A 25,077-nucleotide genomic window follows, 5' to 3' on the forward strand; every position below is an offset into this window, starting at 1 on the left:
GAAGCTTTACCTCATATACTAAGCTCTGGAGCAAATGCGCTTGCAAGGTGCACAGTCTTTTTGCCTTTAGTAAATCAACCCCAATGTCTCCATCTTTTTGGACCTTTTGGCCTTTTTGACCTCAGTGGACATTAAGGGTACCTTTTAGCATGTCCCCATCTTTCCAGCACATCAACGCTTCCTGCATTGTGATGTGGGCATGCAACACTACTAGTTTGTTGCTTTTTTCCTGTCCACTGCACCTCAAATGTTCACTAAGTATTGGCTTCTGTTCTAGGCTTGCTACATTTACAGGCCATTTTTATTCTGAAATACCACAATGATCCGTTACTGAGGGAACAGTCAACATAGACTCTATAAATCAATTTCCACTGAACTGTTCAGAATTTCCAAAGGTTTGATCCTGAACCTTCAGAAATCAACACTGCCTGGGACTGATCCATTGCTTGGAGTATTTAGGTCTCCCTCAGATACTGCTCAGTCTAGGGTTTTGTCAGCAAGCGCGACAGCGCACGGATCTGGGCATGCGCAGAACACCAATGCGCCCTAATCAGCTGGCGCTAGGACCTGGGCGGCGGCCGCGCATGCGTACTCGCATTCACGGACGTGAGCCTGGCACCAATGACGGTGCAGGGCGCCCTATTTAAACCAGCCCTGCACAGACACTAGTTGCCGTATGGTCTAATTATCCTGTTCCTGTGTATCTGCTGATTGACTTGTTGCCGACCCTGCTTGATCCTGACCTCTGCTGACTATCTCCTGCTCTGACCCCTGGCTCATTTAACTTCTCTCCTGGATACTCCTATTGATCTGAACTCCTGTTACCGAACCCGGCGAGTGACATGACTACTCTTTGCCTGCTGCCTTGTATTACGCTGCTCCCACTGTTACCGAACCGACCTGTCTGACCACGCTCACTACTCTGCCATCCATCCATCCTGCACGGATCCGGGTATCACTGCGCAGACCTTTCCGCCTCCTCACGTCAGGCTCTCTACCTGTATATACCTCTGGCAGATCCCTCTACCACAGGCGGGTGTACTCAGGGGCCGCGACCTTGTCACTGTCTGTTCCAAGTCCATCCCCACCATCAGGGGCCCTGGTGAACAAGCAGACTGAGGCTTAGACTCCACGCTCTGGGGAATCCTGTCCTGTAGATTGCTAGAGGTACCATCAGGCGGTGTCTGACAGGTTTTCTTTCAGCAGGAAAAACTCCTGACCCTCTGTTTCCAGGTTCAGTCTGGGAGCCATCTCTGCTTTTGCATGAGTAATCCTGGGTTTTCTGGTGGCCTTCTTTAGGTCAATCCTCTTGCTCAATTCCATTTTAGACCATGGCAACTCAACATTCTAGCTACATTGGACATAAATATGTCTCTGGACAATCACATGCACCTGACACCCAAAACCAGACTATGCTTAGCTTGATGGCTCACAGATCCTACCTTGGAGTTGGGGAAATCCTTATTTCCACTGGTGGAGCCTCATGATTGATGCCAGCCCAGACATCCACCTTCATGCTGCAAAGAACTTGGACGTCCCTTGCAACCAAGTTCGTCCTCTACATCAACATCCTGGAGCTATGTTCCTGTAATGCTGGACCTGTCGACTGTCACATGGTCATCTGAATTCAGTTGAACAGTTGAGCAGCAGTGGCATACATTATTCAGGGAGCAACCAGAAGTTTACCAGCTCAAAGAAAAGCTGACTAGATTCGGATTTGTGTGAAAATTCACATTCCAGCACTGTCCACTGTGCACATTCCAGGTGTGGAAAATTGGCAAGTGGACTTCCTAAGTCAACAGTGTCTGGACATAGGATAAAGGTGTTTTATGACCTCTGCCACTGCTGGGAAGTGCCAGATGTGGACCTCCTGGCCTTCAAATCCATCAGCAAACTGGGAGAGATTCTCTCCAGATCCAAGGATCCTCTGATTATAGGAGTGGATAATCTGGTGATTCCTCAGAATCAGTTCAACTACACTTTTTCCCTCCTTTGAAGCTCCCCCCTCGTCTGCTCCACAGGATTGAGATTGAGGGCATTTCAATAATACTTACCACACTGAACTGGACCAGGCAGAGGTGGTGCCCTGACCTCATGAGAATCCTGGCAGACCCTCTGTGGGCTCTCCCAGACCAACTGGATCTCTTGTCCCAAGGACCGGCTTACAACCCTTCATTAAAGGTGCTTGCTTTAATGGCATGACTGTTAAAATCCAGGTATTAAGAGATATTGAATTTTTTAATCTGTTATTCCTAGGCTCCTAAAAGCTATGAAACCCACCTCTTGCAAGGTCTACTTTCACACTTGAAATGTATACTTTGCATGGTGTGAGGCATGGAAATTCCACCGCAGGTGACAAGCATGCTAACTTTTCTCCAACCTGGTGTAGATCAATGGTTGTCCTTAAGTACTATCAAGGGTTAGACTACAGGTATTCTTTTTCAAAGACCACTTGTCTCTCATTCTTTGGTAAAGACCTTCATACAGGGGGTTGCTCATATATTTCCACCTATATGTCCACCTCTCACTCTGTTGGACCTCAACCTGGTTCTGTTGGTTCATTAAAAAAAATCTTTAAATCAGACATCACTGCCAAGGTGGCTTTTATTGTTACCTTAGCAAGATGAGAAGCTGAGTCGACAGCCTTGCCTTACAAAGAACCTTTCTTGTTCCTCACAGAGACAAGGTTGTTTTCTCCCTAAACCCTGAACCAGGGCATTGTACTTTCATCCTTCTGTCCTGCTCCAGTATATCCCATGGAGATTTTTTTTACTTATTGTAAACTCCTTTTCCTAGAGTTCATTAGGGACGCATGTTCCACCCCTCTGTTTTATGATCACTCCTTGCTTTTCCATAAAACTGAAACATGATGGCAGTAGAAGGGTTACACTGCATGTTCAACAATTTCCTGTTGCCAGTGTCCTATTCTCTTGAAGGTAGCAGCATAGCCAGAGCCTCAGAATTTCTTCTGCCCCTGTGTCCTTAAATAAACTCCAAGAAAATGATTTTACAGTTAAGTACAAAATCTGTTGTACTCCTCAAAGACTGCACAAAACTAGCCATGAAAATCCAGACACTAGTAAATCCTTCTTAAGTGGAAACTCTCTTCCCCTCTGTCCTGTTTGGTTTGAACATTGGGTCTACAGGGCTTACCTCTGCTAGGACTAAAATCTAACTGCTCCCACTGGCAATAGCTGGACCACCACGTTATAAACATCCCACCCTCTTCACCCTTTGAATCCTCTTTCCAGTTCTCCCCCTTTTTTTATTTGACTCAAATTCTAGAATAACGACACACACAATCCTCATATGCTATTAAAATTGTTAGTCTTTGACCGTGTACTTTATATATCAGTATCCCTGAGCGTTTACTACATCTTTTATTGATTTATAATTTTTTACATGCAAATGTCTATGTTGTACATTGTGACTTTTTCCTTACTTTTCATGCTTTTTTACTTCCTCGGGTTCCCCTTTCCAACTTCTATAAATCAATAAAATTACCTGTTGAAAAAAAAAATAAGCAACACTACTGTATGTCACACTTTCGTAATAAAGAAAAATATAGATTTTCACCTAAGCAGCTAAATAGCGAAATGAGCAAAATTGAGCATTTACTCTTTTAAATTTTGCTGAAATACAACTTAGTGGTCAGCTTGTACGGTTAATATCTGGCAACATTTCGCATTCACTCACTGGATGCTGCCTTGTGATTTGCTAACATCCTGTTTAGAAAATTGATTCACAAACCAGGCAAACTGTTAATGTTTTGATCCTCCAGAGTATCCAGTACGCTCGAAAATTCATTAATCACAGTTACCCAGATTCCTGCATGATGTGAAGACTGGACACATCTGCCTTCAGATATTCAGAAGAATCAAAACTAAGAGAACTGCGGTTCTGATTTTATAATCTGAATGATTATATTATTGCGTGAATTGTGGTGGACTCTTCCTGGATGTCAAGGTCCTACCTTTCCTCAGACCTTGTGCTGCTCCATGTGCTGGCATCCATCTTAGGTGTCTGCAAAGCATTGTGGGATCCTTTATGCTTTCAGCCCTCTGTGGCTCTTCCCCCAGGAGGTGGCGGCTTATCATATATGTCTCCTGTTTGTGGCTGTCCATTGCATTCGTGTCCTGTCTGTTGCACAACAGCAAGCTCCTGTTTAGCTACTCATTGCTTTCCTGGATACCGACTCGGCTTTGGCTAAGACTCCTCCTGGCTTCTGACCCCAGCTCTGGCGACCATTCTTCCTGGCTCCTGATCCCGGCTCTGACGACTATTCTTCCTGTCTCCTGATCCCGGCTCTGGCGATGATTCTTCCTGGCTCCTGATCCCGGCTCTGCGACGATTCTTCCTGGCTCTTGACCCCGGCTTTGGCTACGATTTCCCCTGTTGGACTTGCATAGACTCTTGTCTTATTTTATATTAATAAACCTACCTTTAATTGCACCTCCTTGTGTGTCTGGCTCCTCGCTCCCTGACACTACACGAATGCCATGAATCCTGACGGTGCAGGTATGCCCCCGCTCCCTATGTTGGTTGCCAGACTTGATCAGCAGGATCTCTTGTTGGCTTTGTTCGTTCAGGCGTTGCAGACGCTGCTTGCACGCACAGCGCACCTTGCTCCTGGTGCTATTAGGCCGGTTGTCACTCCTGTGGTCGCTCTCGTTGTTGCTCCGTTTGTTGCGCCTACCTCCGCATCTGCTGCCGCACCTGCGGTGCCCAGAGGTATGACTGGTTCAGCCCCCCTTCCACAGCGCTTTGGGGGTGAACCGAGTCAGTGTCAGGGTTTCCTTAACCAAGTGGGCATATATTTTGAATTGATACCCCATGCTTTTCCTACTGAGCGGTCAAAGGTGGGCTTCCTAATCTCGCTGCTCTCGGACAAGGCCTTGGCCTGGGCAAATCCCTTATGGGAGAACAATAACCCTGTTATTCACGAGTTTGCCAGTTTTGTTGCCTCCTTCCGTACGGTATTTGATGTGCCTGCTCACTCCGCTTCTGCTGCTAAGTTGCTCATGTCCATGCATCAGGGTTCACGAACTCTTGCCGAGTACACCATAGAATTTCGTACCCTAGTGGCAGAGGTGGATTGGAACAATGAGGCTCTGGTGGCTGCTTTCTCTCATATGCGTTGAAGGACGAGATTGCAGCCAAAGAACTGCCTGTGGAGCTCAAACCACTCAATTCCTTCCTAATCCTGACTAACACCAGGTTCAGGGAGAGGTCTTCACTTAAGGAGCATTTGCGGAGGCCTCCTAATCGATTGGCGTCTACGTTTTCTGTCCCACCCATTCCTCCCTCTCCTCCCATGCCTCCTGGGGATGGCTTGTCTGGCGGTGAGCCCATGCAGCTGGGGTTTGCTCGCCTTTCCGATGGGGAGCGGGCCTCTCGGCGTCAGGAGGATCGCTGCCTGTACTGTGGTCTCGGTGGGCATTTTCGGCAGTCCTGTCCGGTTCGTCTGGGAAATGATCGCACCTGAGATCCTGCCGGGGGCAGATCTTGGGTGGAGTTTCCTTGTCCCCGGTTTCCCGCAAAGATAAACCGCTAATCACCATTGTCCTCTCTTGGGCGGAAGGCTCAGTGACGGCCCAGGCGTTGGTAGACTCTGGTGCTGGCGGGTTGTTTATGGACAGTTCGTTTGCTGCCCAGTACTCCATTCCTCTGCAGGCTCGAGTTACTCCATTGGTCCTCGAGGCGATAGATGGCAGGCCCCTGCAACCGCCGCAGGTTACCCACGAGACCCTGCCGGTGGAAGTAGCTATTGGGGCTGTTCACAGGGAGTTGGCCTGTTTCCAGGTAATTTCTTCCCCGCACTACTCCGTGGTTTTTGGGATATCCCTGGCTTCAGAAGCACAATCCGACCTTTGATTGGCGGTCGGCCGAGATTCTCTCGTGGTCTCCACAGTGTGGGGTTGCATCCGTGGAGCTGTTAAGGTGTTGTGTGCTTCCTCGGACTCTGTGTTGCCCACTGACTATGGGGAGTACCTGGACGTGTTTGACAAGGTGCGCGCCGGTGCTCTGCCTCCTCATCGTCCATATGATTGTGCCATAACCTTACAACCCGGTGCCACTCCTCCGCGTGGCAGGGTGTATCCTCTTTTGGTTGCGGAGAATCAGGCCATGGAGGAGTACGTTGCGGATACGCTTTCCCGGGGGCACATTCGCAAGTCTACTTCTCCAGCAGGAGCTGGCTTTTTCTTTGTGAAAAAGAAGGGCGGTGAATTGAGGCCTTGCATTGATTTTAGGGGTCTCAACCGAATCACGATTAAGAATGTTTACACAATTCCGTTGATAACCGAGTTGTTCGACCGCTTCAAGGGAGCAACGGTCTTTACTAAACTCGACCTTAGGGCTGCGTACAACCTCGTATGGATCAAGGAGGGAGTGGAAGACCGCGTTCAACACCAGAACCGGCCACTATGAATCCCTAGTTATGCCCGTCGGGTTGTGTAACGCTCCTGCGGTCTTTCAGGAGTTCATTAATGATGTCTTTCATGACTTGTTGCAGCAGTGCGTGGTGGTTTAGTTGGACGACATCCTGGTTTACTCTGCGTCCATGGAGTCTCATATCCAGGATGTTAAGCGAGTGCTGCAACGATTACGTGAGAACGCGCTTTTCTGTAAGCTCGAGAAGTGTGAATTTCACCGATCCCCGGTTGCTTTTTTGGGCTACATCATTTCCGCTGTGGGATTTTCCATGGACCCTCAGAAGGTTTTGGCGGTTCTGCAATGGCCTCGTCCCAGTGGTCTTCAGTCCATTCAGCATTTTTGGGATTCACCAACTATTATCGGAAGTTTATCAGGAACTTCTCCATGCTGGCCAAGCCTCTCTCAGATCTGACCAAGAAGGGCAGTAATCCCCACGAGTGGTCATCCGAGGCCATCTTAGCTTTCGAAGCTCTGAAATCCACCTTCACTTTGGCTCCAATACTGTCTCATCCCAATCCTGGGTTGCCTTTTGTCCTCAAGGTTGATGCATCTGAGACAAGAGTAGGCGCCCTCCTGTCTCAGCGTCGGTCGCCCGATGGACCTCTACTTCCCTGTGGGTTCTACTCCAGGAAGCTTTCCTCCGCAGAATGCAACTACCAGATTGGAGACAGGGAGTTGTTGGCCATTATTCAGGCTCTCAAGGAATGGAGGCACCTGCTCAAGGGTTCTGCGGTTCCTGTTCTCATTCTCACTGACCACAAGAACCTGACGTATTTCTCGGAAGCTAAGAGGTTGACGCCCTGTCAGGCCAGATGGGCTCTGTTCTTGTCGCATTTTAACTATGTGGTCTCCTATTTGCCTGGCTCCAAGAATGTCAGGGCTGATGCCTTGTCGCGGCAATACTCTGAGCTGTCCAGGGAGGACTCTGAGCCAACCTTGGTCATGAGGAGTATGAGGTGAGCCGCATACTGGACTCTCGGTTGGTCCGCGGTCGGGTGCAGTTCCTGGTCCATTGGCGTGGTTATGGTCCCGAGGAGCGTTCCTGGGTTCCTTCCGTGGATGTTCATGCTCCTGCCCTCCTCCGTGCTTTTCACGCCCGCTTTCCACAGAAGCCTTATGTTGAGCCGTGGAGGGGGAGGGGCCCTTGAGGAGGAGGTACTGTCAAGGTCCTACCTTTCCTCAGACGTTGTGCTGCTCCATGTGCTGGCATCCATCTTAAGTGTCTGCAAAGCATTGTGGGATCCTTTATGCTTTCAGCCCTCTGCGGCTTCTCCCCTAGGAGGTGGCGGCTTATCACATATAAGTCTGCTGTTTGTGGCTGTCCATTGCATTCGTGTCCTGTCTGTTGCACAACAGCAAGCTCCTGTTTAGCTACTCATTGCTTTCCTGGATACCGACTCGGCTTTGGCTACGACTCCTCCTGGCTTCTGACCCCGGCTCTGGTGACCATTCTTCCTGGCTCCTGATCCCGGCTCTGGCGACGATTCTTTCTGGCTCCTGATCCTGGCTCTGGCGACGATTCTTCCTGGCTCTTGACCCCGGCTTTGGCTACGATTTCCGCTGTTGGACTTGCATAGACTCTTGTCTTATTTTTATATTAATAAACCTACCTTTAATTGCACCTCCTTGTGTGTCTGGCTCCTCGCTCCCTGACACTGGATTCCTCAGCTCTGTGTGATGTTTGGAGTTGATTGATTCTTTAGTATAATGAACAAAACAATATTGTATCTATGAGATGTGACTGAGTGCCACCGAAATTAGCCTCTTAATTGCCTTTGCATTAATCCAGTATATTGGATATTGGAAAGCCTTGAAGGAGATGAACAGAATGTTTTTGCTCATTATTCTGTTTACAGGACACAGGACTTCTCAGAAAACAATGGTATGTTTTTCTGCACAATACATTTTTGTGAAGCAAAATTGCTTTCAACTACAATGTCAATATTCACAGGGCAATTTCCTAGCAATATAAACATTTTCAAGACTTTATTTTCACAAAGCAACCAAAAGGATCAAAGTAATCTACCACTTAATGTTTATTTATACGGCAGGGACAGTGACAGGCTATATAGATGAGAACCTTTAGTTTCATCAATTAGGAGTTCAATGGACAAGTCACTGTTGTGACTGGCGGAGTTCTACAAAACTCAAGGGCCTTCTAGAGATTGGTATTGGTTGCTTTTGCTCTGACAAACTAGTAGAAATTGCAGTGTGTAATGGTAACTGGATATAACTCTGCTTGTTAGCAGCCTTGTTGTTTTCTCTGTACATCAATCCCTGATTGGTTTTCAGAGCTCTGGGAGTGAAAGGGTTATACTTGCCTGTCAGTGTGGCGATATGCTCCTCAACTGTGTTTGATGGCAGATGTGGGCGATATTGTGCCAGGGGATGAAAACCTCTATCTCACAGAGAAACCTTTGAGGAGGTTTATTGGCTGATGACAAGCTGGCAATTCTCTTCCTCAAATGTCATCAAATTGTCCGTATTTCCTCCTCGGCATTCTTTATAAAAGGAAACCTGTCACTGGAATATTCTACTCTGCAGACTGAAATAGATCATTTAGGTAATACCATTCTGAAATGTCTACTCTAAAATGTATACATCTGACACAGCACATATTTTGACTTTCATTGACGCCCCATACATAGAGGAAAGACAGAAATTTTGGTCCTTTTATTGTGCGATCTGCGCCCCATAAGTGTCCCTATATTCCCTGTTAACATACCACCAGCCTTTGCCCACATTATTATTGTTATGATTATTTTAACTTGTTTTTACAGCTCTGACTTACTCTTTGGTGCTGTACATTGACATTGAGCCATTGACAGCTTTGCACCACAAAAAATTACACTCTAGTGTCCCCACCATGGTCACATATTATCATTTACCATTTGCTGTACACAGACCAGACATATTGTGCAGTGCTGTACAGATAACACTGAGTAATTCATATCAGGCTCTGCACCAGAGGAGCTTACAGTACATTCTAAAGTCCCCACCACAGTTACACACTATTACTATACATCTATATAGCTCTGACATATTCTGCAGTCCTGTACAGAGAACAATGTACCAGTCACATCAGTCTCTGCCCCAGAGGAGCTTACATTCTAATGTCCCCACTACAGTTAGATACATTATTATACATGTACTGCATATGCAGCACTGGGCTGGGCTCTTTACATTTTTGCCCAGCAGTACTGACCAACTAAACACAGACTTTTTTTTCCCTCTTCTCTTCTATGATGGAAAGCTGCAGGGAGAGAGGCTGGATTGTGCCCTTATTGGCTGTTGCTACAGCTGAAGAGGACCTGTCTGTAGCAACCCTGGGGAAGAAGGACTTTTTCTGGCTTCCGATTGGCTGCTGGCCATTTTTAGCCCCATCACCCCTGGGAGAAGCAAGAGATCCACGTGGGATCTGATTAGAGGGCTCAGGGAACCACTTGGAGAACAGGAGTGCCTGACCAGTACAAGATATGCCCGGGAAGTGTTCAGTGAGTGGGGAAACAGGATTGATAACTTTCTGTGACTGCTATTACACTGCTGCTCCTAAATGTGAGTTTAGGAGCTTTTGGCATTTTTTTTGCCAAAGACCCTGAACAGAACTCAGTAAAAGCCTATGTGTCCATGTACACATAGGCTTTTACCAGAGTTTAGGAGCAGCAAAGTTAAGAGGCAGTTAAACGTTCCTCTTCTGAACACAGAATAATCACATTCAGGAGAGGAATGCTTTGATCAAAAAACTGCTAAATGCAGTAAAACACATGTAAATGTGGCTAAACACTAGCCATGTTTAGCACTTGAGCATCTATCCATGTCAATGGAAAATACTCTGGCCAATCAAATGAAGAAATGTCCAAGCGCTAAACGTAGCACTACATTTATGCCGCGTTTAGCGGTTTTCTGCTGCAAGGAGAGTTTAACGACTAGGTGAATTCGTGTGTACCTGGGACCTAACAAGGCTGAGGGCTGCAAGAAGCCACAGGACTGTTTTAAGCTGCTGACCACATGCTGTTGCCAGAGGATCTGTTCTGCCAGGAAAGGTGTGCTACACCTGAATCACATGTAAAGCTGTGTGCAGGGACCAGGCATTTGGCTGCTGCTGTGCTGAGCACTACTGTCTGCAGTGAGAGAGGAGAGAATGTGCTTCCATGCCAGTGCTTTCCAGCTGCTCACAGTGACCACATGTTCCAGCTACCTCCTAAAGTTGCAGAGAGCTGGCTTGAGAGGAAGGACCCATTCAGTGGCCACTGAGGGATACCTCAGGACCAGAATCATGCATTAGTGGTGAGAGGCTTTCAGCCACCATTTTGTTCACTTTACTGAACGCTTCAACCCAAGGACCCCATTGCCAACAGACTATCTACATAGTCCCACTGTCCAGTGGTTAGGTAGTGCATCTCTGCATTAGATAGTAGGTAGTCTGTATTGCCATTGAAAATGCCATTTATGTTGCAGAACTGTATTGGATTGACATTATATTGCAATTACAAGCCAGTATTGTTCACTAGCACTCGCCTAGTGCACATTTTTGCACCAATGGCTTCCCAGATGGATGTGGTGAATGAACAGAGACACCCTGTGAATTGTGTTGCTTAGCAAGGTGCCTAGATTGCTATACCATAAACTGTTGTTTATTAACCCATTCCTTTCTAGGGCTTTGCTGTTACATAAAACCCATTTAAACCTTCAAGGTGTGTTGGGTCATCACAGGGCAGAAAGGTGCAGCAACCACTACAAGTCACTTCTGAAATTAGTACCGATTACAGGATACATCTGACAGTGTGTATCCTATTTCAGGTCACTTCTTACATATGTGGCCCTGACTGTAGCCATTGCAGTCATTTAAAAAGCATCCTCACTGAGTCCTCTTTATGCTGCATATTGTGAGAGCGTGGCAATCTGTCACCCAGGATTCTCAACAAGGCAGGTTGAGGGGCTCCAGGGTAAGTGTTTGATATGGAGGAAAGTGGCTTTTCACTTTCCTCCTTTGTTTGTAAGGTCTGTTTTGGGATCTGGAGCCTGGAGATTTCAAAGAGATCTGGGAGGAATGAAATCTCCAATCCTGGGACCAGGTTTTGGGAATGGCCAGGAGACTGATTGCACAGGTGTGTGCAGGCCTTTTCATAGAGTCAGGACCAGGGTTCTGGGCTCCACCCCGGCAGATAGGAGTCAGGAGGGCTCCACCTGGAAGACGGGAGTCAGGAGGGCTGCACCAAGGAGAGGTGGAAGCCAAAAGCGGCAAGGAGCTGCGTGGGAGTAGCTGTGTGCTAGTGGCTAGCTGTGTGCGAGAGCCATTTTTGAAAGAGTCTGCAGGAGTCAGACGTAAGCCTGAAGAGGAAGGCCAGTGGAAGATTGTGTATATCTGAGAGAGCCAGGAGGCTGAATTTTGTTTATGTGGATGATAGATACCCCTGTGTGGGAAACTTCTGATGTTTTGAACTTTTATTTAAATAAAAGTGGGCTAAAAAGGCCTTAAAAAAGAAAGCGAGTTGCTGTGTGCATTTAACCAAGCTTTACCATTTGAAGCAAGTTCCCACAATATGTATGTAGGTAGGTGCAGTTAGCCTTTTCACCTGTAGATGGCCTAATGCCATTATTGCATAGGAAGGGGAGTCTTGTAATAGAAATGGTACCTCAGAGATTCTGTAGGCCTTGGACACCTGATAGGATACTGAACTCTCAAGAGACTTTAATGGCCATCTTGGACGAGGGAACCTTTTAAATAAAGAACCCATCAAAACTTCTGATGAGTGTGTGGCAGGGAGAGGAACCAACTTGTGAGAGACAGTGCTTAGCACAGGGTCAGGTTCCAGATAAAGAGGATTAGCTCAGGGAAGGCTTCTTCTTCACTTCATACACTCCATAAATGGTGGGAGGCGTGGATCTAGAGCAGACTACAGAAACATCCTCTGGTAACATATACTGTAAAAACTGAGATTGTTTATTATCTGGATTGCCTATATTGGTAATAAAGAACTGTTTATTTGTTGAGGTAACCAAACTGAGCAAGATTTGTATAAAAGAGTACTATAGATGCTATAGATTACGTGTGAGTATTTCCTCCCAAAACAAAGTAACTAATACAGGCCCCACCTCTATATGTGCCGCAGCCCCATTGATTCTCATGAGAAGCCATACTCACAGTGGCCTCCAGCAGGCCTGCAGAGTGCAGCTCTCCCCATAGGAATGAATGCAACCATGGCAGACATGCACAAGGTAAAGAAAGCCCAACAGGAATGCTTTCTAAAGCAAGGCTGTGCAGCTTTGCCTGGAAGATCGCTAGATTGGGGGCACATTTTTTTCACCCAAATGGGCTGCACTCAGGGAGTTTGGAGCCATGGCTTAAAAGAGCAACTTGTACCAAAGGTAAGGCTCAGACAAAGCTGTAGCTTTCTGTCTCTTCTGTTTTATTTATTTTTTCTAACATACCCCTTAGATTTATGTGTGTTTGTGAAACTCTTACGTGTATCACAGTAATTAAGGAATATTTTGAGGGTGCAAGGACTGATTCTAGTTACAGTTTAGCCACACCCAATTTTTACAGCAGCGTACAAAGTGCGCTGCATGCTTATTCCTTTTCGGGGGGTCCATCTTTACAAGTTCTAATGCTGGAAGGTGTGTTCACCAGAGTCACAACATAGACATGTAAGGATTATTGTACAATGTCTTCACACTGGTCTCAAAGAATCCCTTTGGAATGATATTATAGAGAAGCAATAAAAGGTTTCTCTTTCTCTCTGTCAAGTAATAAAGTTTGCTGGTTGCGTTGCTGGAGGTTGTGGCCTTTTTTAGTGCAAGAGAATTGTGACATATTTAATTGTGAGAACTGAGCTGGATACACATGACTGGGCTCCTTGCTGGTCGCTATTATAATTTGGTCTCTGCTATTGTCAAGGATTTCATCTGTCTCATTATTCAGCATTTCAGACAGGATTTCTACATAACCTGTGATGGTTCATGTAATTTAATGTAAGGTTGGAGCTGTTTTTGCTGGGATCTGCTCTGCTGTGAAATGGGATATTCTTCAGACAGTGCTTTCACCATCTTTTTGTCTTTCTAGAAATATTCTTGGTGATTTGGTTTCTAGGGGTGAGCAGCTAAACCAGCCTTTCTCAACCAGGGTGCCCAGGCTCACTGGGGTTCCTTGAGGTTTCTTCAGGGGTGCCTTGGCAAAATTTCTAAAAACTGCCTAAAACTTGTATATAAGCCAGTGGGTGGAACAAGCCTGCCTTTTAGTTACGCAAAGCCACAGGGTTTAATTGTGCACCATTATGACCTTCTAGCCACCAGCGTCCTGAAAATCAGTGATTTCATAAGGGGGATGTCAGTTGGCTGCACAGCATCCTAGTTTGACCCTCCCCTTCCCCTCACCATCAGTGCTGGGGTCACATTAGCTCAGTGATGGAGAAAAACTGAGGGAGAAGAGAAACACTGGAATACTAGTCAGTACCAGGGTTCAAAAGTGTATTTGCTTTGAAAGATTAAATCTCCTCTGACGCTGGGAGTCCTACATGTGTGGATGTTGCTGCATTACATAAAACTATTAGAATAGTTTTTCACATTTTAGAATGGGGTGCCCTTTTAAAATTATGGACAGTCTTGAGGCACCTATGCCTCAAGACTGTCCATAATTTTAAAGGGTGCCTCGGGACTGTCCATAATTTTAAAGGATGCCTTGACTGAAAAAAGGTTGAGAAACACTGAGCTAAACCACTGTAAGAGAGCTAAACACTGCACAGTTTGAGAGTACTAACGCCAGAAGATCAGCATGACATGTACTGACTACAGGTTGCTTCTAACACCATGAGGTTGATTTACTAAGACTGGAGAGTGCAAAATATAGTGTAGCTCTGCACAGAAACCAATCAGCTTCCAGTTTTATTTTTGTCAAAGCTCAAAGAACTCCGGGATAAAATGAAAAAATCACCCATTAGTACAAAACCCTAAACAAAACAATAAACAGTTAAAGGATAAGTTCACCTTTTGCACAAAAATAATAAATGCACATGCTTTTGCAGATAACAAAATGTGCATTTATGATTTTTGGCTGCAGAAGCCTGTAAAGCATTGCACGAGTGATCAGAAAATCGTTGGTGCCATGCAGGTCTCCTGCAGACCTGTCAGTATATCTGCTTGCTCGCACAAGATGTACGGGCAAGCAGATATACTGACAGGAAGAATCAATTAACTACTATGGCACTTCACAGTGCCGTGGTAGTACATTGAGAACTACAAACTGACAGCCGCTAAGGCTGTTCAGACTTGTAGTTCATTCATTCACAGAAAATTATGAATGAATGATGCGTGGGCAGAGCATATCCGTGCTGTTTTTAAATACTGACAGCTTGTACTGGGTACTTGTCCCTGTACTTCTGTCACCGGAAGGGGGTGGGGGTCAGCGGCTGTAGCATTGGGAACATGTTACATTTTCCACCATAAAAATAGGTGAAAACAGGTAGAAAATGTAACATGTTCCCAAAGGTGAACTTATCCTATAATAAAAAAAGTTTAAATCCTTACTATATAGATAGAAGAAAAGGCTAATTGAGTTTTGATGACCTCATCTCTGTAATTCAAAACATAACAGCATCTTCTCTGCCAAGGATGAGGTGTAACAGCAGGGATTACATCATATCCTCTGACATATTCAGTGCAGGTAGAAAATCTGCAACAAGGACATGTTAAGAAGCTTTTTGCACGGAGTTCTGCTTTAATTGAACAAGCTGACATTAGAAGCTGATTGGCTGCCATGCACAGCTGCTCCAGATTTTGCACTCTCCAGTTTTAGTAAATCAAACCCCTGTACCTACTACAGGGCACTTTTGACACCATGTGCTTGGTCCAGGTCTCTTCTAACTCAATGTAACCTTTACAAGGCACCTCTGACACCATGCACAGGTAACTTCAGAAACCATGTCCCTGCTACAGGTAATTTCTAACACCATGTATTAGTATACAATACTATAGAGCACTTATGACACATATGCTAATAAATGACATTTATGGCACAATATGCTCACTCTGCAGGTCTCTTCTGAAACATTGTACCCAGTATGGATCACTTTTAATACCAAACACTGTACCTGCTACAGGTCACTTCTGATACCATGTACCCTCCACAGGACAACTCTGACACCATATACCTATTACATGTACCTTCTGACACCATGAATTCACTATGGGTCACTTCTAAAACGATGTAGCTAGTGTTGGTCACATCTGACACTATGTACCTTTTACTTCTTATACCATGTACCCACTACAAGTCACTTCAGACACCATGTAACTGGTGTAGGTTTCATCTGGCACCATGAACCTGCTACAGTTCACTTTGGACACCTTGTATCTGGTGTAGGTTACATCTGACACTATGTACCCGCTACAGGTCACTTCGAACACCATGTATCTGGTATAGGTAACATCTGACACCATGTACCTACTATAGGTCACTTCTGACACAATGTGCCCACTTCTGATCACGTCACACACCAATTACTCACTACCGGTCACTTCTGTACTATGTATAAGTTACATCTGATACCAGGTACCTGCCACAGGTCTTTTTTGATACTACTGTATGTGCCCACCACAGGACACAGACACTAAGTACACACTATAGGCCATTTCTGATACCAATTACCTACTACAGGTCACTTCTGAAATACACCTTCTCCTCTGACAGTTTATACCTGCTTCAGATCACTTTTGTCTCTGAGGACTGTGTGCACTGCATCGCTATGTGCTGTTTGAGATCTATGGAGCTTTTGGACAGGACACGAGAAGGTCCATAGGAACTTTTGTTATAAGATATGCAACATACTTGAATATGTAAATCTCTCTATAGCATCATCCTGACAGTGCTTAAACCACAGATTAGGATATAGGGCTGCCTAAAACCTGATGTGGCAGCTTCTATTTTGGACATTTGCTAATTAATTTTGTCTTGGACTGCTATGAAGGTTAATATTTATTAATGTGGAAACAGTGCTGGATTAAGCAGTAATCAAATCACCACTGTCCACAGCATATCATATCATTCCCTAAATCCAATCACTGTCAAAAGCTCGTAGAGTTCACATGCGCAACATCTCTAAAATGTTCGCCATTTCAAATTAATGAAACCACCGAGCTACTCATTCACATCCTTGTTATCTCTCACCTTGACTATAGCTACACCCTTACTCCCTTTAGGCCTACCTCTACGCAGGTTATCCCCCTTCACGCTATCATGAATGCCTGACTCATCTACTTTACCAGCCGCTTAGTGTCTGCCACTCCTCTCTGCCAATCCCTCCATTGGCTGCTGATTGCCCAGCGAATTAAATTCAAAATACTAACAATAACATACAGAGCAATTCACAGCTCTGCCCCGAGCTACATCGCCAATCTTCTCAAAATACCACCCATCTTCTCAAAATACCACCCATACCGTCCTCTCCGCTCCACCCAAGACCTCCTGCTCTCTAGCTCTCGTCTCCTCCTCCCAAGCTTGTCTCCAGGATTTCTGCAGAACCTCTCCCTTCTTCTGGAACTCTTTATTGCAATCTGTCCTACTCTGGCCACCTTTAGTCGATTCCCTGAAAACCCATCTTTTCAGGGAAGCCTATCCCACCACCACCTAACAACTGACATTTTAATTCTTCCAGCAGCCCTCCTAACCCTCTTGCATTTTATTGTATTGTAACTGTACTGTCTCCCTTTATATTGTAAATTGCTGTGCAAAATGGTGTTATATAAATCCTGTATTATAATAATAATAGTATATTGTCATGTGTGTCTGTGCAGAGAACTGTGTGCATCTTGTTGACCTTTGTGTCACTTTTATTACAATGATAGACTGTATGGCACAAACCTGTATTTACCTGATCAGTCTATGTTTCCATGCATTTTTAGCTCCCAGAAATCATCAGCTAATGGAGAGAAGTCATTCTTCTGGCATTCAGAATCCTGTTATATAGTCCATTGTGGATACTTTACAAGAATTGTATACTGAATGTTTTTGATTCAGCGAAAGAAAATGAATCACTGCACTCTGGGCTGCCACTGCAAACTTTTTAAAGAAGAGAGCTTTTCAGTTGAAAACATGTCAGAGGTGACCCTTGCCTCTTTTAATAGACAAGACAAGGTGCCTTACCCTGGAATGCAGTGATTCATTTTATTTTCTTATTTGCCAGAGCACAATGAGCCAGACCAGCACCCAGGAATTTTGCAGTGCAGTCACTGACTTTAATCAGTAAACATATGTTCTTGTTACTTTCATTGAGAGTGTCACTATATCGATCATATACAATTCATCATTATTTCCAGATACCTTTTATTTGGTTCCTTAGGCCCCATGTACACGGGACATTTCGGAACGATGGAAACGGATTACTGGACCACGTAGGTTAAAAAACGTCTGTTTAGCCATGTTTGCATACCGTGTTTATGCGCATTTGCGTTTAGAAGCGTTTTTTTAAAGATAAGCACAGGAGAACCTCCCAAATGCCCAGAATGCACTGAAAAGTGGTAATTTATTAACTATTTCAGACTGTTTCAGAGAAATACACACAGTAGAAGCAGAGACAGCAGTATGTGTTGAGATAATTAGGTGTGAGTTGCTCATTAACATTTCTTTTGTTTCCAAGGGTGGGAAAGGTGTCTGGTGGAGTGAGTCATTAAGGCCACCTGGCAGGGGGTCTTTATGAGGAATTTGAGGTGTGAATGGTCATTAACATATCTTTTGTTTCTAAGGATGGGAGAGGTCTGAGGTGTGAATTGGTCATTACAATGTGTGACAAGCTTGGCAGGAACATCCTGTGTTCAGTGTTTTTTCCATTTGAGTACCTTGAAAAGCTTTGCATGCATTTTTCGTGATGAAAAAAGGCTCTGGACAGGACTGGGAACTGGAAGAGTTAAAAAAAAATGTTCAGATGCAAACGCTTATAAACACGATTTTCCGCGTTTACAAGCATTTTGTGTTTGAAATGCTGATAAAATCGACATCTGAATGCAAGTTTGTTGCGTTAAAAAAAATGACTGTAAACTCAACTGCCTGTAAACAAAGATGTGTACATGGACACATAGGAAAACATTATAGGAAAACATTAGGGTGAGTTCAGGGGCTGCTGGAAAAAAACGCTGAACAGCTCCTAAGTGAGTTTAGCAGCTGCAGTGTACATGAGCCTTACTGTACATCACTGCAGAAGATGTTGGTGATATATAGAATGCAGGTTCATCAAAATGTCCTTTTTTATCCCTAGTGCAATCAAATGATGCTTCTATGGCTTATTAAAGGAAACCAGTTCTAAAAGAAAATCCTGAAAATCCTAGCTGACATTTTGATCCTCTGGGTTTAGTCATTTTCCAGTCAGTGGCCGGTACAAAAGGGCATTTTGTGAGATATGTGCTGTAAGATCCATAATATTTAGTGTTCTATAAACATCACTTTGCAGTGTCTATATACGGTATATTCCAGATACAGCGATCATGGGAAGAGTGGCATGTATATTTTAGTCGTTTTAGTCCACAGTGGAAAAGAGCTTTAAGGCCTGATGGCTGCGAAAGATTACAAAACAATAATGTTAATGGAATTTCTGGCTGTCACACAGCAGAATATTCCCTTCCTATAAATAATTACTAGAACGCAGATATCTGTGTTTGGATTGCAGTGAAATCTCTGCATATCCAAATGTAAATTATACAGCATTTTATAGCAAGTACATCACCCCAATCCCAAATACAGTATACATTACATTATACATGAGTGACATTGCCGCCCTCCAGATATGTTATTTTTTCAGGAGTGATATCACTAGTCTCCAGCTATAAGTTATATGTTACAGGAGTGACATCACCACTCTGCAGATAAAAGTTGTATATTACAGGAGTGACATCACCACTCTCCAGATATAAATTACATATAACAACAATTATATTACTAATCTCCAGATATGTTATATATTACAGGAATGACATCACTAGTCTCCAGATATAAGTTATTTATTACAGGAATTACATTACTAGTCTCCAGATATAAGTTTTATATTACATGAATGAAATCACTAGTCTCCAGATATAAGTTATATGTTACAAGAGTGACATCATGACTCTGCAGATATAAGTTGTATATTACAGGAGTGATATCACCACTCTCCAGATATAAATTACATATTACAAGAATGACATCACTAGTCTCCAAATATAAGTTATATATTACAGGAATTACATCACTAGTCTCCACATATAGGTTATATATTAAAGGAATGTCATCAATAGTCTCCATATACAGGTTATATATTACAGGAATGACATCACTAGTCTCCATATATAGGTTATATATTACAGGAATGACATCACCAGTCTCCAGATATAAGTTATTTATTACAGGAATGACATAACTATTCTCCAGATATAAGTTATTTATTACAGGAATTACAATACTAGTCTCCAGATATAAGTTTTATATTACAAGAATGAAATCACTAGTCTCCAGATATACAGTCAGGTCCATAAATATTGGGACATCGACACAATTCTAAAATTTTTGGCTCTCTACACCACCACTATGGATTTGAAATGAAACAAACAAGATGTGCTTTAACTGCAGACTGTGAGCTTTAATTTGAGGGTATTTACATCCAAATCAGGTGAACAGTGTAGGAATTACAACAGTTTGCATATGTGCCTCCCACTTGTCAAGGAACCAAAAGTAATGGGACAGAATAATAATCATAAATCAAACTTACACTTTTTAATACTTGGTTGCAAATCCTTTGCAGTCAATTACAGCCTGAAGTTTGGAACGCATAGACATCACCAGACGCTGGGTTTCATCCCTGGTGATGCTCTGCCAGGCCTCTACTGCAACTGTCTTCAGTTCCTGCTTGTTCTTGGGGCATTTTCCCTTCAGTTTTATCTTCAGCAAGTGAGATGCATGCTCAATCGGATTCAGGTCAGGTGATTGACTTGGCCATTGCATAACATTCCACTTCTTTCCCTTAAAAAACTCTTTGGTTGCTTTTGCAGTCTGCTTTGGGTCATTGTCCATCTGCACTGTGAAGCGGCGTCCAATGAGTTGTGAAGCATTTGGCTGAATATGAGCAGGTAATATTGCCTAAAACACTTCAGAATTCATCCTGCTGCTTTTGTCAGCAGTCACATCATCAATAAATACAAGAGAAGCAGTTCCATTGGCAGCCATACATGCCCACGCCATGACACTACCACCACCATGCTTCACTGATGAGGTGGTATGCTTAGGATCATGAGCAGTTCCTTCTCCATACTCTTCTCTTCCCATCACTCTGGTACAAGTTGATCTTGGTCTCATCTGTCCATAGGATGTTGTTCCAGAACTGTGAAGGCTTTTTTAGATGTCGTTTGGCAAACTCTAATCTGGCCTTCCTGTTTTTGAGTCTCACCAATGGTTTACATCCTGTGGTGAACCCTCTGTATTCACTCTGGTGAAGTCTTCTCTTGATTGTTGACTTTGACACACATACACCTACCTCCTGGAGAGTGTTCTTGATCTGGCCAACTGTTGTGAAGGGTGTTTTCTTCACCAGAGAAAGAATTCTTTGGTCATCCACCACAGTTGTTTTCCGTGGTCTTCCGGGTTTTTGGTGTTGCTGAGCTCACCGTGCGTTCCTTCTTTTTAAGAATGTTCCAAACAGTTGTTTTGGCCACGCCTAATGTTTTTGCTATCTCTCTGATGGGTTTGTTTTGTTTTTTTCAGCCTAATGATGGCTTGCTTTACTGATAGTGACAGCTCTTTGGATCTCATCTTGAGAGTTGACAGCAACAGGTTCCAAAAGCAAATAGCACACTTAAAATGAACTCTGGACCTTTTATCTGCTCGTTGTAATTGGGACAATAAAGGAATAACACACAACTGGCCATGGAACAGCTGAGAAGCCAATTGTCCCATTACTTTTGGTCCCTTAACAAGTGGGAGGCACATATGCAAACAGTTGCAATTCTTACACCGTTCACCTGATTTGGATGTAAATACCCTCAAATTAAAGCTGACAGTCTGCAGTTAAAGCACATCTTGTTTGTTTCATTTCAAATCCATAGTGGTGGTGTATAGAGCCAAAAATGTTAGAATTGTGTCGATGTCCCAATATTTATGGACCTGACTGTAAGCTATATGTTACAGGAGTGACATCATGACTGCAGATATAAGTTACCGGTATATATTACAGGAGTGACATCACTAGTCTCCAGATATGTTATATATTACAGGAATTACATCATTAGTCTCCAGATATAAGTTATATATTACAGGAGTGACATCACTAGTCTCCAGATATAATTTATATGTTACAGGAGTGACATCACGACTCTGCACATATGTTAGATATTACAGGAGTGACAACACCACTCTCCAGATATAAATGACATATTACAAGAATGACTTCACTAATCTCCAGATATAAGTTATATATTACAGGAATGACATCACTAGTCTCCAGATATAAGTTCTATATTACAGGAGTGACATCACTAGTCTGCAGATATAAGTTATATATTACAGGAATGACATCACTAGTCTCCAGGTATAAGTTCTATATTACAGGAGTGACATCACTAGTCTCCAGATATAAGTTATATATTACAGGAATGACATCACTAGTCTCCAGGTATAAGTTCTATATTACAGGAGTGACATCACTAGTCTCCAGATATATTTATTACAGGAGTGCCATCATTGTTGTTCAGATAGAAGTTATATATTACAGGAGTGATATCACCACTCTCCCGATATTCATTATATATTACAGGGTGTGAAAACACTACTCTCCAGATAAGCAGTAGGTTATATATTACTGAAGTGACATCACTATCTTCCAGATATAAGATAAATATTACAGGAGTGACATCATCACTTTCTAGATGTAAGTTATATTTACAGGTGTGATAACACTGATTTTAAGAGTTATTTTACAGGAGTGATATCACAACTTTTCAGATGTTATATTTTACTGTACAAACATCACCATGTCCCTCATATGTTATATATTACAATGGGGGTGTCGCTGTTCTCCAGACAGACATTATATTTTATGGGAGCAATATCACCACTTCCCATATATAAACTATAAAGTACAGGAGTGACATCACAGCTCTCATAGATATATTATATTTTACAGGAACAATATCACCACACTAGATATATGAACTATAATGTACAGGAGTTATATATTTCACAAGCAACATTGCCACTCTCCAGATATGTTATTATTTACAGAAGTGACATCACTGCTTTCTAAATATAAAGTGATATTTTAGGAGTGATATCACTGCTTTAGAGATAACGGTTATACTGTATAAAACAAGAATGTTGGCTCCACAAAAGAAAAAAACTAGAAAAGTGGCCCCATGGGATTGTCACCCCATCACCTATTTGTTTTTTAAAGTGAATTGTATTCTTAATAGAGGTGACTGTGGTGTACATGTCTCTCTGGGCCAGCTTTGCTGTTTCTTTCTCTTGTTTTTCAGGTTACAAGCTGTCTGCTGTTGCTAGGAAGATTTACCTCAGCTGCTGGGCAGATTTTCAGTCAGCTAAGCTCTGGATTGGTGACAAATCTTTGGCAGGAAACAGCTGGCCAATGAGTGTAACCTTGTATCCTTTCACTCCTGTTACTGGACGAGGTCAGGGATTTATTTATTTATTTCAGGTAATTATATAATGCCATCAATTTGCACAGCGCTTTACATATTTATTGTACATTCACATCAGTCCCTAACTCTCAAGGAGTGTACAATCTAAGGTCCCTAACTTACATTCATACATACACATACTAGGGCCAATTTAGACAGGATCCAATTAACCTACCAGCATGTCGTTGGAGTGTGGGAGGAAACTGGAGTACCCGGAGGAAACCCACGCAGAACATGCAAACTCCAGGCAGGTGGTGCCGTGGTTGGGATTCAAACCAACGACCCTAGTACTGCCAGGCGGAAGTGCTAACCATTTAGCCACTGTGCTGCCTATACAGGGTTACCTCAGGTCTGTCCTCTGGACTCTCCTCAGCCATCCTTTTGGAGATTATGACCTGCCCCTGCAAACTATGGATATTCTGTGTCATGAACTACTTCAATGGGCTAATGAGGTTGATTTGGCTCAGACATTTTATTTATTTACTTTATTAATTTCCCCGGTAACACTGGTAACAGCTGCATCATTATCTATATCTAGGGGTGCTCTGCTTGTATTTTGCCTCTTATTCCTGAATTTCCAGCACTGCCTTGTATATTGAATAGTAGCCTACGTGAGGTCAGCCAGGAACTTTCCATCCACCTGTAGGCAAACTCGGACCTGCAGCAGGACCTTCAGGAATAGCATCAGGACCATCATCTGCATCCAGGGACGACCAAGACATTGCAGGACTTTGTGGCCAAGTTGTCTACTTCACATCACTCTCCAAGGGACTGCCAGGGAGATGCAGAAGATCATGAGGCTGGACCAGAAGTGCCTGAGCATAACATCACCTTGGGACCAGGTGGCCATTAGGACTTGTTGGAGACCAGAAGAGGAGGACCATATACCATAAGTGTCAGTGCACAGGAGGAGCTATTATGCAAGAATACTGTAGTCAGACCTGAGAGGCCCTATTCTCTATCAAATGCCCATAGTGCCAGGGTTCCTGCGACTGTGCGAGAAGTAGGCAGGAGGTCTGAAGCTGGTACCCTGGCGTGACAACCTGATGCCTCTCCAACAGAACCCTCACCGTCATCACAGGTTGGGGGTGAGTAAAGGTTCTGAGAGCTTGGAATGTACACAGATGTCACTCCTGTCTGTATAGTCTGCTTCAGTCTCCACTGTGTCACTATTTTCCCTGCTAAGTGTGCTCTGTCAGTCAGCCTTTACTGACCCCGTTTCTTAAACTCTCAGGTCTTTAGAGCTTCCATTTATAGTCACTTGTCACATATCTGGCCTGTGAAATGTCACAAATGCCTTTTCATTTCATCCCCTCTGTGGCTCAGCCGCTGACATCTGCATCCTCCAATGCTCCTCCACTCAATTCAGTACAGCTTTACCTTTAGTCAATCACAGTGCATTTTATGCTTTACATTTTATGCTTTAGTGGGTTTTTTTGGCATGCACCTTGTGATCCATTGTTTTACGAAATTTGTTCTGTAAAACACTGTTGTTTTGTAGGAAGTTTGACTTCAAAGTCACTGAGTTCAGTGAGCTTGGGAAAGGGATGCCCATGTGTGCCTAAGTGCCGGTTCACATACAGTATATTGCCAAAAGTATTGGGATGCCTACCTTTACACGCACATGAACTTTAATGGCATCCCAGTCTTAGTCCGTTCAATACTGAGTTGCATCGCCCTTTGCAGCTATAACAGTTTCAACTCTTCTGGGAAGGCTGTCCACAAGGCTTAGGAGTGTGTCTATGGGAATGTTTGACCATTCATCCAGAAGCGCATTTGTGAGGTCAGGAACTGATGTCCTATGAGAAGGCCTGGCTCACAGTCTCCGCTCTAATTCAACCCAAAGGTGTCCTATCGAGTTGAGGTCAGGACTCTGTGCATACCAGTCAAGTTCCTCCACCCCAAACCCGCGCATCCATGTTTTTAGGACCTTGCTTTGTGCACTGGTGCGCAGTCATGTTGGAACAAGAAAGGGCTATCCTCAAACTGTTCCCA

This window comes from Staurois parvus, unplaced genomic scaffold (assembly GCF_062004578.1).
Source record: "Staurois parvus isolate SC_StPar_1 unplaced genomic scaffold, SC_StPar_1.0 ptg000365l, whole genome shotgun sequence".
Lineage (NCBI taxonomy): Eukaryota > Metazoa > Chordata > Amphibia > Anura > Ranidae > Staurois > Staurois parvus.